This window comes from Miscanthus floridulus, chromosome 2 (assembly GCF_019320115.1).
Source record: "Miscanthus floridulus cultivar M001 chromosome 2, ASM1932011v1, whole genome shotgun sequence".
In the NCBI taxonomy this organism is placed as follows: Eukaryota; Viridiplantae; Streptophyta; class Magnoliopsida; order Poales; family Poaceae; genus Miscanthus; species Miscanthus floridulus.
Window position 1 is genome coordinate 2273345 of NC_089581.1, and position 17315 is coordinate 2290659.

Sequence of the window (17315 nt, forward strand, 5' to 3'; positions counted from 1 at the left end):
CCCGGGTGTTGCCCCTTCTGGGGAGACATTGCTTTCGCCCCACTGAGGGGTGGGCTGTTGCTAGGGGGTTAGAGGTATGATAATGAAGGATAAGAAGGAATGAGCTATGGATAGAATCGACATAGTTGTTTGATGTTCTAGGCGCTATCATACTCGTGCCCCGACATGGTGCTGATCTTGTAGGCGCTTGGTCGGATTGCCCGTGAGACACGGAAGGGTCCTTCCTAGGGCGGAGATAGCTTGTGGCCCTTTTTGGATGGGGTGGCTCTCTGGAGGACAAGATCACCTATAACTAAAGAACGCTCGCATACCCGTCTAGCATGATAGCAACAAAGTCCTTGCTAGTAGCCGACAGACCGCACCACGGTGGTGTTCTGTTCCTCCTAGAGCATGTCGATGTCCATCTAGCGTTGTTCCTCTGCTCGCCGCTCGTCGAAGTGGACGCGTGGAGCGTCGAAGTCGAGGTCGGATTAGATGACCACCTTGGCCTCGTATACGAGGAAGAAGGGGTTGTACCCCATCAAGCGATTCACGCTCGTTCGTAGGCTCCAAAGTAGGGAGGGGAGTTCATCCACCCATCGCCCGGTGTGGATCTTGAGCTCGTTCTAGATGCAGGTTTTGATCCCCTAGAGGATCAGCCAGTTGGCATGCTCTACTTGGCCATTGGACTTAGGGTGGTAGATCAAAGCCCAATCCACCTAGATTCGCAAGAAGTCTAGGAACTTGCGACATGTGAACTGAGTGCCATTGTTAGTAATAATACGATTAGGGCCTCTGAACTAGTGGATGATGTCTTGGATGAATTCGATCACTCGCTCCGACTTGAGGTTGGTGATGGGCTGGACTTCGATCCACTTGGTGAATTTATCGATGGCGACCTAGAGGTGATCGAAGCCCCCGGGCGCCTTCTTGAACTCCCCGACCATGTCGAGGCACCAGGCCACAAATGGCCAGGTCATGGGAATAGTCTGGAGCGTCTAGGCCGGCATGTGACTCTACTTGGCATAGTATTGGTATCTTTTGCTTGTCTTGACGAGGACTGAAGCGTCGGCTAGGGTAGTTAGCTAGTAGACGCTAGGTTTGAAAGCCTTCCCCATGAGTGCATGCGGCCCCACGTGGTGGGCGCAGATGCTGCCATGGATGGTGAGGAGTAATTCCCTCCCCTCCTCCATTGTGACACACCGTAGGAGCACTTCAGAGGCGCTATGGTGATAGAGCTCTCCACGGAGGACCTAGTAGCTCTTGGCTCGCTGGACCAGCCTATGGGCATCTGTGATGTCGTCGGGGAGGACCCCCCCCCCTCGCTTGAGGAAGTCGAGGAAGGGTGCTCTCTAGTCTTCTGGTGTCTCGGGGAGCCGGTCGAAAGCTTCGCCCGACGAGCCCCCGAGGTCTTGGTGGACTAACTCGGGGTCCACAGGAGGGCCATCGGTGTTATGCCCCGGGGCTGCCTCAGGGGCCTTAGTAGGCGGGCCATCGTCTGCCATGAGGGGGGTAGCTAGCCCTTGTCTTCTGTGCTTCACGGGGCACACTGGTGGGTCAGGAAGGGCATCAGCCAGCGGCTCAATGCCATGCCGGCTATGCGTGGTGACCGCGAGCACGCACTCCTAGGGGACAACACTCCTCCAAAGGCGCAGGTCAAGGTTGAGGTCACGCCGGCCAGGGCTAGCGCCTTGCCCTCCCTGAGGCAGATCAAGGGGGCGTCGAGGACATCGAGGAAGACTCTAGACGATGAGGGCTTCCAAGAGGATGCCAGCCTCGCCAAGGAGTCAGCCTCCTCGTTGTCCCGCTGGAGGACGTGATGGAGCTCGATGTCATCGAACTTGTCTTCCAGCTTCTGAACCTCCATGTAGGAGGCCTCCATCTTCATGTTGTGACAAGTTGACTCCTTTATGACTTGGTTGATAACCAGTTCAGAGTATCCTCGTACAAAGAGGCACTGAGCACTGAGCTCGACCACCGCTCGAATACCATGGAGGAGCGCCTCATACTCTGCAATGTTGTTAGTGGCCCAGAAATAAAGCTGAAGGGCATACCTTAGTTTGTTGCTGCTGGGGGATATGAGGAGGACCACCACACCCGCCCCCTCAAGGGTGAGGGAGCTGTCGAAGTACATGGTCCTCAGTCCACTCTACCACGAAATCAGCGAGGACCTAGGACTTGATCATGGTGCGAGGGGCGTAGGTGATGTCGAGTCCCATGAGCTCGAGCCCCCATTTGGCTATGCAGCTGGTGGACCCTCGGTTGTTGATGATGTCTCACAAGCCATCGGAGGACACGACCACCATAGGGTGGGCGTCGAAGTAGTGCTAGAGCTTGCGCTTGGCGATGAGCACGGCGTAGAGGAGCCTTTGGATCCTTGGGTACCAGGCCTTTGAGTTAGAGAGGACCTCGCTGACGAAGTACACCGACCATTGGACCTTGAGGATGTGACCCTCCTACTCATGTTCTACCACCAGGGCTGCACTAACAGTATGTGGCATGGCAGCAGTGTAGAAGAGCAGAGTCTCCCCCGCTAAAGGGGAGGTCAAGACCGATAGTGTAGTGAAGAAGTCCTTCAGCCTTGTGAGCGCTTCCTAAGCCTCCTGTGTCCACTCGAGCTTACACAGTGGCATACCTCATTCCCCAAGGTGGGATATGTAGCGGCTGAGCGTGGCCAGACATCTGGTGAGCCTCTAGGCCCCCTTTAGGTTCTTGACTGGCTCCATGTCCATAATCATAGAGATCTTCTCAGGGTTGGCCTCGATGCTATGCTTAGAGACGATGAAGCTGAGGAGCTTCCCGGTGGGGACCCCTAACACGCACTTCTCCGGGTTGAGTTGATGTGGTTGGTGCGAAGGTTGGAGAAAGTTTCCTCTAGGTCACCGATCAGCTGTGTAGTGTTGACAGAATATCATCGGTAGTCCTCCAAGGGGTATCCTATAAAGGTAGATTGATCGGTAGAGGTGCGTGTAATCAAGAATAATAGGGCAACAGAGACATAAGAGTTAGACATGTTTGGGCCATCTGCACAACGTAATACCCTACTCCTATGGTCTGTTGGTTTGTATTAGCTATCGTATGATATTGCATGTGTTTTGAGGGGGTCCCTACCCACCTTATATAGTCGGGGGTAGGGTTACAAGTCAATTAGATTTAGGAGATAACCGGTAAGTAATAACATATTACAGGAATCACGGGATCGAGCATATCCTAACAGATCTCGTAGCATCTTCAGGATATCGCCCTTGATGTCCCGCGGTACACGCCGAGCAATACCATGCACCGTAAGTCTTCATCATGTGGGATGGACCACCCTGGCAGCGCAGCCCATGTAGTCTGTCATGGGTATCCGGGGTCGTACCCCCCATAGCTAGTCTCTGAGCTCCTTGTATCCGCTATGCAACGCCGTCTTGAGCTTATCCGAGCAAGAGTAAACAAAGCCGAGCAGTCAAACTCATAGTCTGACCACCCTAATGAGTCGTCGAGCAGTTGTGGACCGTAACTGACCAGCTTAACTGTTCGGCCGAGCCTGGGCTTACCCAAGTAAGGCTTGACAGAAGGATGTAAGGTGCTGAAGTTCAAAATCGAAAATTTCCTCGCTATGAACCAAGTGTGCCCACTTAGAGTCCGACCACGAGAAAAGGGAGATAATCTTCTTCAACTTTAGGAGGCACATAGTCTTCCAATGAATAGATTAAAGAAAACACACTCACCGTAAGGTGAAGTGTGCCCACTTAGTCCTCGAGCCTAGCAGTAGGTGACGTGGTCACGTGGTGCCAGGGTCTAGAAAGTAGAAGAAAGACAGAAGACCAGCCGAATAAGCAACCGGTCCACGGGCTAAGCCCTAAAATGAAAAGTGCACATTCACCGCAAGGTGAAGTGTGCCCACTTAGTCCTCGAGCCTGACGGTAGGTGACATGGTCATGTGGTGCCAGGGTCTAAAGTGGTAGTCTTTAGGTGCTCGCCTAGTACCCAATGTCGCTGGAAACTAGTGTAGAAATAAATACAGTTATCGCGAGATGACATGTACACACGTAGTCCCCGAGCCTGCTGGAAGATTTTGAAGATATCTTATAGCAGAGTCAAGAATTTTTTAATGAAAGCTTGCCAACATCATCTGCCATGTACTTTATAAGACCTCGAATGTGCTGCCCAAGATCAGCACCCTGATCCGAACAGCATGGAGAAACTTGATAGCACACCGATGAGACGTAGCAAGATCCAACCACCAAGGGAGTCCCCAGCTTAGCTGGTGACTCTTGCACGAAGAATCCAAACACTGAGGAGTCCCCCCGCATAGCTGGTGATGCTTGCACGAAGAATCCAAACACCGAGGAGTCCCCAGCGTAGCTAGCGAGCCCCTAGCGTAGCTGACGATGAAAGCCCATGCGATGAGCCGTCCAACCAACTGGTCGGTGGCAAAGTGAACACTGAGCAGGAGTGAGTGCTGAGTAGTCCGACCAGTTGATGAGCCCCCAGCATAGCTGATGATGAAGCCCATGCGATGAGCAGTCCAACCAACTAGTCGCGTGGTGAAGTGAACGCCGGGTAGGAGTGAGTGCCGAGCAGTTCGACCAATTTGCAAGCCCCCAGCGTAGCTAACGATGAAGCCTATGCAATGAGCAGTCTAACCAACTAGTCGATGATGAAGTGAACACTAAGCAGGAGTGAGTGTCGAGTAGTCTGACCAGTTGGTTGGCGGTGAAGTCCGTCCGATAGGTGGTCTGACCACCTAGACGATGATCATCTTGTCCAATCCCTGAGCATAAGCTCATTAACCGAGCTGTGCCCCTACGAAACAAATGTGTAGAATAGGTAGTAGATGATGTAAAAATAAAATATATGAACTCCGGAGAAGAATCAGCAATGGTGATGAAATAGCGTATGCAGCTCGGCAATCAGTTGGTGTGAACACTTAGTGTTATTCTGAAGATGTGTTTATATTTAATATAAGCCGCTCGACCAGCTAGAGTGTAGCTGAGTCTCTAGCCCTAGCCAGCATGTTAACCATAACGCGGAACGTGGAGCCCGTGTGCGTGTAGGAAAAGCAAGGTGTCGCTAAGGAGGTGCTACCGACCACCCCAAACGTAGAGGGCAGGCGCTCATGCACGTGTAGGAAAAAGCCGGAGACAGGGCCGTCTCTAGGAACATCCGAGCATCAATATGACTGTTCGGGGATTTGCCTTAGACTTAGTTGTATAGCATCTTTAAGATGGTATACATGAAAGAAAATCGTTTAGAGAACAAACATGGACAAAACAGCTTGGAGAAACATCATGGAGATATATGAAGGTTGGGGAATATTTAGAAAAATGTTAAAGCATGACTTAGCTTTAGACAGAACATCTGGTCGGTGGTGTATGGCGTTATCTGGTCAGCGTGTACGAAATTGCCTGGCCCTCGAGCTTTCTGAACTATCACCATGGCGGCGGTCGCGGTTGTCACAATGCCATTCTTCGTGGCGATCATCATTACGACGTGGCAGGTGGTCGTAGCGAGTAGTTGGTGAAAACGACCTTACAGGTCATTCTGAGATCGAATCTGCTATTGCAGGCATTTGTGTGGTCGGCACAGAATGAATCTGCACCGGCTTGATGATCTCTCCATCTCCGTCAGCATTGATGACCTAGGAGATCGATCCGACCATAAAGATTTGGCCTGGCTTTGGAGAGGACAAAGAGCCTACAAAATGTACCATCTTGTTCGTAATGGAAACAACACGCACACCCCCCTACCTGGCGTGCCAACTGTCGATAGAATATTATCGACAGTCCTCTAAGGGGTATTCCACGAAGGTAGATTGATCGACAGAGGTGCACATAATCAAGAATAAGAGGGCAATAGAGACACAAGAGTTAGACAGGTTCAGGCTGTCTACACGATGTAATACCCTACTCATGTGGTATATTGGTTTATATTGGCTATCGTATGATATTACGTGTGTTTTGAGGGGGTCCCCTACCCGCCTTATATAACCGAGGGTAGAGTTACAAGTCGGTTAGATCTAGGAGACAACCGATAAGTAATAACATATTACAGGAATCACAGGATCGAGCATATCCTAACAGATCTCATAGCATCTTCAGGATATCGCCCATGATGTCCTACGGTACACGTCGAGCAGTACCATGCACCATAAGTCTTTGTCTTGTGGGCTGGACCACCTCTAGCGGCGTAGCCTGTCGCAGAACCGATCAATTTATAAGAGTACAAGTATAATGGCATCCCGCAAGCGGTCACACTGTCATCCTTGAACCCATATAAACCCGGTAGTCCGTCGAGTACCACGACGGGTCTCGATAAACGATTTACAACAACCAAGATCGTACATGATTCAACATACATGACACATATTACATAAAGTTCACAGATACATTTCGTCATCAGAGTACGAATAAAAGTTATTATAAACCAAGTTTGATAAATAAAGCAGAAGCAAATAAGTTCGAAGATAAAGTTTTCCAATATAGTTTGATACAGTGCCAAACCAGATCACGGTCCACAAAAGCAAAGATAGGAATTACTAAAGAAGCCTGCCCAAGGCTTACTCCTCATCCATAGCGGGATAGAAGCAACTCTTGCAATAACCATGATACACAGTGCTATCTGCAACAATGGGAAAAATAAACCCTGAGTACGAGAAGGTACTTAGCTAGACTTACCCGTTATGAACCAGAAATAAAATGATTCCAAGGATTATGCAAGGCTGTATAAGTGGACGTAACTTGATAACATTTTTGCGTAAAAGCAATTAAATCATGGTACAGTTACAAATTCTTTACCAGGTTAATTATGACTATCCATTTCTAGGTTAGCAACTATCCTGTGCCAAACATATGGTATATCATTTAGAAGCATACAATAGTAACCATAGCAGGTATTGTAATTCCCTTTTTATCCGAACCATCATGTTTCATAACACAGTTGCTACGATGTTGGGACTAGCCAAGTTTCTCACTATCCGGGAGAGATGGCGATTCGAATCGATTTCAACCAGCTGGGAATTTATTCCTAACACAAACCTAGGTCTACCAGCCACGATAGCCTTAGGTCACCTTTGGTACAACTCCGGTACACATTTCGCGGGTCCATACTGCGCCGCACAATCTGGAACACCAGATGCCAGGATGCTCAGGCCAAGCCTACCCTTGGGCTCAGTCTGATCGTTCCCCGGAAGGAGCGCACAACAGAACGATTCCCGACCTGAGTTGAATTACTCGGCTTTGCGATCAGAACAAGTTATCCGGCCAGCTAAGTGAGAGGCATGCGTTCAATCTTGTTAGAAGCACCAACAACGGTACGGTCCTTAATCGACACAAACGGGGATAAATCCACACCCAAGACCTTCATATCTTGTCGCTTCTCTATCGACTTCCCGTCCGGTCTTGATTTACTTTTACCCCATGGTTCTTGTTCCACGATAGCAAATATAGCCAACCGTGCTCCGGTATCCACCTATATCTCGCAGGTGACAGGACATCACCCGACTTCTACCGGTCTAAGCATGGCTAAGCATATATATTCGATCCTGGACCTATATCGGTTAAAGGTGTAATATTTGGACAAGGAATGTACATGCATCAAGTGGTTTCATTCAACTCTTATAACCTAATGCATCAATCATAAATACGTAAGCAAACATTTGTAAATTACTGGGAGACTTATAATACTCCGGGGCTTGCCTCGCAGAAAAGAAGTAGGGCGGTGGTCAGAACACTCCGGAAGCTCTTCAGGGTTCTGCTCCACGCCTTCGGGAGCTACGGCTTGTGGATCCTCCTGCTGGTTCCCTTCCTCTGCTTCTTCGAATTCCAGCAATGTGATCTCTTCCTCTGATCCTAGATGCATGAGTATGGCATAAGTATTACGAATGCATATATGTTAACAAGTGCATCATGTTTATTGAGTAGGTGCATATCTCTTCTCGATTATTACTTAACTACTTCTACAATGCATCGACTATGCCACAAACAGTAGCTACTTGTTTCACTCATAACTGGAGTTCTACTAATCCAAAAACAGTGATCCTGGACTTTCTGGAAAGCTTATCAAATTCTCTACAACTTTGTTATTAACCATTTTTTATAGTACACATCATTTTCAACATGCAACTCATTAAACTCTAGAATCAGTCCGGAAACTATTAAATGTGCAATATAAAGTAATAATACTTCTACTTCACGTAATCATTCAAAATTTGACAACATAGAATCTACCAATAGTTTAAGCATACCAAATACATTTAAGATAATATAATGGTGAAGCCCAAACTATTTATTTAATTGCCTTTATGATTTTATTTAGATATCTAGGTTAAATAATAAACATATATCAGATATACTTCATAAATTCTCAAAAATTTACAGTGCCTTACTAATGCTATCAAATGATTACTATAAAAGTTTCATGTCATTCTACTAAGTAGAATATCCTATACAAAAATGGCAAGGAAGCAAGGCTTGAAATAGCATAAATGGAAAATTCTATTGAAATGTGTCAAGCAACAGATTTCCTATTTTTCTTAACATCCATATGGTACTAGTATTACCTCCAACAAATTTCATGAATTTTGGACTCATAATTAATTTATAAAAATTCATGCAAGGATTAGCTATTCATAAAAGAAAAATCTATAACTATAAATCTACACATGCACTGGTCTTCAAATTTTTACCAGAGTTCATATATGCTAAGACTAGCTTACCACAAAAATTTCATAATTTTTGGAGCACAGGAACTCTAGATATAAAATAAACAAATTTGAATGCATTCAAAAGCACATTTCAAATCCCTATTTAAATCTCCAAAAATTTCTACTGTACAAGTCAAGAACATATTTTTCCTAAATACTACACTTCCTAAGGAACACTCACAAATTTATTTCACAATTTTAGGAGCTACCAAACTGGAGATACAAAAATAACAAAACACACTTGAATCTGGAATTTTTGAACTATCTTTAAAACCTAGAGTCGCTGACAGCAGGGACCCACGCGTCAGTTGGACCCACCGGTCAGCGAGACCAAAACAGAGCCGGCGGCGCTGAGCAAGCTCGCGCGGCCATAGCTCGTCGACGGCGAGTCCGCCGGTGGTGACATCATCACTGAGTGATCCCTGTGACCTAACGCGTCGATTGGTCTACTTGGCCGGCCCTATCGTCGATGCTAGTGACGACGGCGGCGGCCATGGCGGCTCGGCGAGGCGGGACATCGGTGGTACGCCGGTGACGACCTCGGCGGCTCAACCTAATGTGCGGACAAGCACCTACGAACGCTGGAGGACCTAGCGCGCTAGCTAACGGAGCGGAAGGTGGACTATGGCGGCGTGGCCACGACGACGGAGTTGGCGACGGGGCTCCGGTGAGCATTTGCACGGCGCTGGCGCTTACCGAACTCGAACAGCGGGCACTGGGAGAAGCAATGGGGTGCTGGGGAGACGGTGGAGGGATTGCGGTGATGAAGGAGCGCTAGGCGTGGCTTGTGCCATCAACAACGATGGTGGCGCTACGGGAGCTCGGCGGCTGCGCTTGCGAGTGCTGCGGATGGCGAAGGAGGAGCAGGAAAGCGAAACTGAGGGCGCGGACGGGAGCGGGCGGGTGCTGGCGTGATAATGCCGCGCTCAGGCGCGTCGTGGCCAGCACGGTCAGGGCGCTGGCGACGCGCGTCCATGGTGACCTCCACGCGGCGTGCGGTGTCTGAAGCCGGTCGGCCACTGTGTCGATCGATTCAGTTAGTTCAGACGCGATAGGAGCAGCCTGACAGCGAGTTTTCACGTTGATTTAACTGCTAATCCGTGGCTCCAATTCGTAAATGTTCTAAATGAATTTCGTAGTCCTAAGTACCAGCTACAAATGTTGTTCAATCATCTCGTGCTAATTCGCAACCGAAACTAAGAAAAATCATCCCCAAAGTGAGCCTGTCAGTCGGTCAGTGACCCACGACTTAGAAAATTTTGTTAAGTATTGAAATGTTAATTTGCTGATTCTTGTGATCCAAATTCAAGCATGTTAGGAGCTGAATCAATCAATGACCCAAAAATAAAAGTTATTCCTTATACCAAATACTACAACTTTGCTTTAGTGATCTCCTCCATGCAAGGTCTCTAACACCTAGTTCCAAATTGGTCAAACATGTCACATTTAAAAGAGGAAACACATCAAAGCATGGCTTAATGACCAAACTAGCCCTAGCCCTAAATACCAAAGTTGTTCATAATGATATCCTAAGCATGTTTAAGTAATTTGCAAGGCCATTCAATCATTTCATGTAGTAGTCACTCATAGAGCTATTTAAAGTAATCACATGAAATATGCCTTAAAGACTTGACCATGAAAAATGACATTCATGATCCATGTTCCATTTGTGAACCTAAGCATTGCCAAAATATTTTGGTGACTCAAATCTACCAAGTACATGTTTACATTCATGATCATTTGCATATATACAAAGAAACATGCAATAACAAGCAACGTTGCATATGTTTCAATTCAATGTTCCAATTGTAAATGCTTGTTTATGAATGCGTGGTGATCATGCTCATGTTATGCAAGTCAAGTTATGCAAGGCTAACACCCGAGGTGTTACAGCCCCTCCCCCTTATAAAAATCTCATCCCGAGATTTGCAAGACCTACCATTCTTGGAAAAAGGTGGGATAAACTTCTCGTAGATAATCTTCTCTTTCCCACGTAGCATCTTGTTCACTATGATTGTTCCACACCACCTTATAAAACTTAATAATCTTACTCCTTGTCACTCTCTCCATCTCTTCTAATACTCGAATTGGCTTTTTTTCATAGGTCAAATCCGATTGAAGCTGCACGTTGGTGGGTGCAATCGCTTCTTCAGGTACTCAAAGACATTTCTTTAACTGAGAAACATGGAACACATCAAAGATTGCACTCATCTCTGGTGGAAGTTGTAACTTATACACAACATTTCCTTTTCGTTCCAAAATTTTGTATGGACCTACATATCTTGGTGAAAGCTTCTTTTTCATCCCAAATCTTTTCACACCTTTCATGGGTGATACTCTCAAGTATACATAGTCACCCACTTCAAAAGTTAGTGGTCTTCTTCTTCTGTCGGCATAACTCTTCTGTCTTGATTGAGCTGCCTTCATATGTTGTTGGATGATACATACTTGCTCTTTGGCTTCATTGACAAAATCAATACCAAAGTATCTCCTTTCACTGGGCTCAATCCAATTCAATGGAGTTCTGCACTTTCTGCCATAAAAGGCTTCAAATGGAGCCATTTTGATACTCGCTTGATAACTGTTGTTATAGGAGAATTCAGCTAAAGGTAATCATTTCTCCCATGAACCTTTTGAAGATATAACACAAGCTCTAAGTAAATCTTCTAGGATTTGGTTCACTCGCTCTGTCTATCCTAAAGTTTGCGGATGATAAGCTGAACTTCTGATTAGTTTGGTTCCCAAAGCTTGGTGTAAGTGCTCCTAGAAACAAGCTATGAACTGTGGTCCTCGATCTGAGATTATGGTCCTGGGTACTCCATGCAGTCTCATGATCTGGGAAACATATATCTCAGCGTATTTCCCAACTATATACCGTGTGTTCACGGGTATAAAGTGTGCTGACTTGGTGAGACGATCAATAATGACCCAGATTGAATCGTGACCTTGTGGCATCGTTGGAAGGCATGTGATAAAATCCATGCTGATTTCTTCCCATTTCCATCCTAGAATAGGCAATGGCTAAAGTAATCCAGTGGTTTTCATATGGATGGCTTTCACTCTACTGCAATTATCACACCTAGCAACATAGGCTGCGATCTCTTTCTTTATCTTAGTCCACCAAAAACGGGTTCTTAAATCTTGATACATTTTACTACTACCTAGATGGATAGACAATTTGGATGAGTGAGCTTCTTCTAAAATTTGATTCCTTAGCTCACGGTCTTTTGGTACCACTAGTCGGTCCTCAAACCATAGTACACCTCTTTCGTCCAATCTAAAATGTTTGGTTTCCTGCTCTTGCATTTTTCTCTTGATGTGACTTATTTCTACATATGTCTGCTGTAGCTCTATGATTTTGCTCTCCAATGAACAACTGATTGTGATATTGTGTAGTATAGCAGGATGTAACAAGTTGAATCCATCTTCCAACAATGCTTCCACAGTGTTGCAATGGGACTTCCGACTAAGTGCATCGGCTACTACATTTGCTTTACCCGGATGGTAATGCACTTCTAAATTATAGTCCTTAATCAATTCTAACCATCTTCGTTGTCTCATGTTCAGTTCTGGCTGGGTAAAGATATACTTGAGACTTTTGTGGTCAGTATAGATATGACATACATTGCCCAACAAGTAATGTCTCCATATCTTTAATGCATGAACAACGGCTGCAAGTTCCAAATCATGTGTAGGGTAGTTGACTTCATGTTTTCTCAATTGCCGAGAAGCATATGCAATTACTCTCCCTTCTTGCATAAGCACACATCCCAAACCTATTCCTGATGCATCACAAAATACATCAAACAACTTTTCAATGTCTGGTTGTGCTAACATAGGTGCTGTAGTCAACAAAGTTCTGAGGGTGTGAAAAGCTGTTTCACATTCTGGTGTCCATTTGTACTTCTCATCTTTCTGAAGTAGTCTGGTCATAGGCTTAGCTATCTTTGAGAAATCTAGAATGAACCGACGATAGTATCCTGCTAACCCTAGAAAATTCCGAACTTCATGAACCGAAGTTGGGGCTTTCCAATCCATGACCTCTTGTACTTTGGATGGGTCCACTGAGATTCCATCTCTTGATAAAATGTGACCTAAGAAGGTACTTTGCTCATCCAAAATTCACATTTGCTAAACTTGGCATATAGCTTATGTTCTCTTAGTCTGGATAGGACAATCCTCAGATGCTCTTCATGATCTGACTCATTTTCTAAATAAATCAATATGTCATTGATAAACACGACCATGAACTTGTCAAGTTCAGGCATGAATACCGAGTTCATCAGGTACATGAAATAGGCTGGAGCATTTGTTAGTCCGAAAGACATAACCAAATACTCGTATAAGCCGTACCTAATAGAGAAAGAAGTCTTAGGTATATCCTCCGATCTAATCTTTATCTGATGGTAACCTGATCTCAAATCAATTTTGGAGAATACTTTTGCTTTTGCTAACTGATCGAACAAGATGTCGATGCGGGACAATGGGTATTTGTTCTTGATGATCACTATAATCTACACACATTCTCAGTGACTTATCCTTCTTTTTCATAAACAAGGCTAGACATCCCCACGGAGATGAGCTAGGTTGGATAAGACCTTTGTCCAATAGATCTTGCAATTGAACCTTAAGTTCTGCTAACTCATTGGGTAACATTCTATAGGGCCTTCTGGATAGGGGTGCGGTACCTGGCACTAATTCGATCTTAAATTCCACGTCCCTATCTGGTGGTAGACCTGGTAATTCCTTTGGAAATACATCCGAAAACTCACAAACCACTGGGATATCACATATTGTGGTGGTTTGGATAGCACATGCTAAATGTTGGGGTTCGAAATCGCGGGAGAGTGGGACTAGAAAAGCATTCCCTCCCATGGGTTCTCTCAACATGATAGTACGGGTGCTGATGTCAATAAGAGCACCATGATACTTTATTCAATTCATGCCTAAGATTACACTTATCGACAACCCTGACAATATTATCAAATCTGTTGTATACTCCCTCCCTTGTATCAAGATGAGTACATTTTTTACTATCTTTTTGGTACTAATAGTTCCCCCTGCTGAACTTATGTTAAAACCCCCTTTGCTTACTTCAATTATTTCTTGATCATGTCTAGATGCAAATGCTTGACTCATAAATGAATGAGAAGCTCCCAAATCAAATAAAACAACAGCGGGATGCTTGTTGACAAGAAACATACCAGCCGTGACAACTTCTCCAGCGGGCACTTCCTCCACAGCGGTATAATGCACTTGTCCCTGACGTGCCCTGGCATTCACCTGCCTCTAATTGTTCTAATTTGGGTTGCCATTCCTCTTGGGGTGGGGCATTCCTTGGACCAATGACCCAGTTGGTTGCAGTTGAAACATGGTTGATTACTTCTGAATCCGGTGGAGCTGTCCTGATTGCCATTTCCTTTTGGTAAGGCAATAGTGAACGCCTTACGGAATGGTTTCTGTGGCCTATTATTCTGAGCTTTCGATGGTGGAGGCCTAAACTTGGGTGTAGGTGGACGGAATTGTGGCCTAGCTATGATAGGTGCTTTTGATTGGAAGGATCCAGATGCACCGGCCTCATATGTCCTCTTGCGACCTTTAGCAACTGCATGCATGTTGTTGTGGTTTTCTTGGGTCAAGGCATCACTAATAAATTCATTGTACGTGGCACACCTAGAATTGGCCATGGTCTTCATCAGTTTAGTACCCAAACCTCGCTTAAAACTCTCTATCTTTTTCTCTTCAGTATCCATGAAACTGGGAGCATATCTTGACAAGTTGTTGAATGCGTGCATGTATTCTGTGAGTGACTTTGTTCCCTAAGTGAGCCTCATAAATTCAGCTGCTTTCATGCGCATCAGGCCTGGGGGAATATGATGTCCCCTAAAAGCCAGCTTAAACTGTTCCTAGGTCACTCACGCATTAGCAGGCAGGGATGACAGGAAATGTGTCCACCAGATCCCTGCTGGTCCTTGCAATTGATGAGAAGCATACTATGCTTTCAGATGCTCCGTGACCCTCAATAGACGGAATTTCTGCTCAATGGTATTCAGCCACTCATCGGCCTGCAGTGGTTCCTCAGCCACCTTAAAGATCGGAGGCTTCATGTCTAGAAACTCCTTGAATGTACTGTGCTAATTTGGCTCGGCCCCTGGTTGATGTGGGTGGCCACGAGCAGTGTTTTGCACGATAAGGCGCAAAGCTTCTTCCATTGTCCTCTGGCTACCTAGGAACTGGGTAAAGAATTCCTGAGCAGATGGCGGCGGTGGGGGTGGCAAGTCATCCTAGTTGCCATCCTGGCTGCCACCAACTCCAGCACAGGTGCGCGTCATCTGCGAAGTTGCAACAATAAACGATTATTGGCTGATGCCAAGAGATTGTGGATGAATTAGGTACTTATGCCAAACTGAAATTACTGGAGAAAAAAAATTCTCAAAATCACAATAAAAACAGAGGCATAACAATTCATTCTCGCAACATGATATCACCAATTTGACCACTTATCGTGCTCATAACGCATGCAAATTTAATCGTGATTACCGACAAAGGACTAGAATTGCACTGATGTTCATTCAAACGTGCGATTAATCAACATTACATGATAGTCTGGTTACTAATGCCAAATTCGAACTATGGGTCCATTACATGAATAAAGGTGATACATTAGTCCTTCTACTAAGTGCTAAGCGATCTAATCCTCATCATGATCACTATCGAGGTCAGATGCAGACTCATCTCCTTCATCAGGTTCTACTTCTTCTTCAGGCTCCACTTCTTCTTCTTCCTCGTACCCTTCTAGATCCATTTCTGCGGCTCCAGGTGGGACATAAGGGTGGAGCTGATTGTTCAATAGATGAACCTCTTCATGTAGATTATCATTTTATTCTTCCGTATTGGCCAGCTGCTGTCCCAGCTCAAACTGTCGAGCTCTCAGGACATCTTCCCTAGACCAAGCTACATTTCGCTGGTGAGTTAACCGAGTCATTTCTTCAGTGAGCCTTTCAATCTCAGCATCGTGCTCCCTCTGAAGCTGACGTCGATCCTCGTGGGCATGACCAAGAGCACCAGACACTCATCTGAGGCTACCTTCAACTCCATCTAACACTCTCATCATTGCGAACATGGCGCTCATGGAAGGGTTATCACTGTTCTGCCCTTCTGCTGCACCAATCTCTAAAGATCTTCCTCTTGCCTGCTGCCATGAGTCAGTGGAGGGGTTACCTCTTGGAAAGACTCCAACCAAAGCGGCTGCCAGCTCTTGAGGAAAATGATCCATGATATTCCTCAAGATCCCAAAGGCTGTCCTGCCAGCTGCTTCTTCAGCAGTCCTGCCAGTTGACTCATAACACCAGCCTGTCCACTCAGAATCGTCACCTCAGGGACAAACAACGGCCTCCACAGTAACTAAGAGACCTTCTCCCAACCGCTCATTCGCCCAGAAGTAGTGGGGTTCCATTCCATCAGGATAGCCTACATAGCTGATCACTCTCCACAAGAGTGTAGGCATCCCAAACTCTCCAAGGAACGTGTGACATTGATGGGTACGTGGAGCAAGCTGACGGCTAGGAGCTCTGCCTCCGGTGGACTTGCGAGCAGTCTGCTTGGTGCGTGTCATCTGCACCATTAACATGTACCCTTTGGTGAGACAATGCCATAATGGATAAGAGTTACATAACCGAGTAAGAATTTTATAAGGGGAGGAACAATGTAATTATGTGAATGGTAATTTATCATGATGCATGCTCATGCCGTACGTCCTCACAAACTTAGGAAAAATTTGTTTCTAATGGTAGACACGGTGGCATACATATGTTCTCTCATAAATAGCGTAACTAGTCGAGCTACACGTTTCGTTGTTAGTGTACCTACATAAAATTTCATTTCAGCCCTAAACCCATAATGAAATATGCAGAATGTAATTGTAAATACTTTCATATATGTATACCCATACATATACTTCCATATCAATCTACCCGACAATAATTTAAACCACAATTAAATACGTACCATATACACATGCAAGCATGTATACATAGCCGTACCAAAGCTAACTCTTCTCGACCGCATGCTCACATCTTGCGGTCATACACTCATCTTACCTTGGCTAAGAGGCATTTGATCCATACATTACCACTCAAGTGAATGGCATCCATACTATAGCACGCCGTATGGACGACGAAGTAAAGACCCCCATGTTAGTACTTAAATAGCCACCTAATAGTCCTTAATTTGGGCATAAGGAAAGTGATCATTGGCACACTTTAGATTTTAAATACCTATTATAGCACTATTAGTTGCTAGAGAAGGGTTTTTGGAAAACAAAAACTTTTGTTTTAAATACACTTGTGACAAATAACGTTGAATCTTGCTCTGATGCCAGCTATCGCAGAACCAACCAATTTATAAGAGTACAAGTATAATGGCATCCCGCAAGCGGTCACACTGTCATCCTTGAACCCATATAAATCCGGTAGTCCATCGAGTACCACGACGGGTCTCGATGAACGATTTACAACAACCAAGATCGTACATGATTCAACATACATGCCACATATTACATAAAGTTCACAGATACATTTCGTCATCAGAGTACGAATAAAAGTTATTACAAACCAAGTTTGATAAATAAAGCGGAAGCAAATAAGTT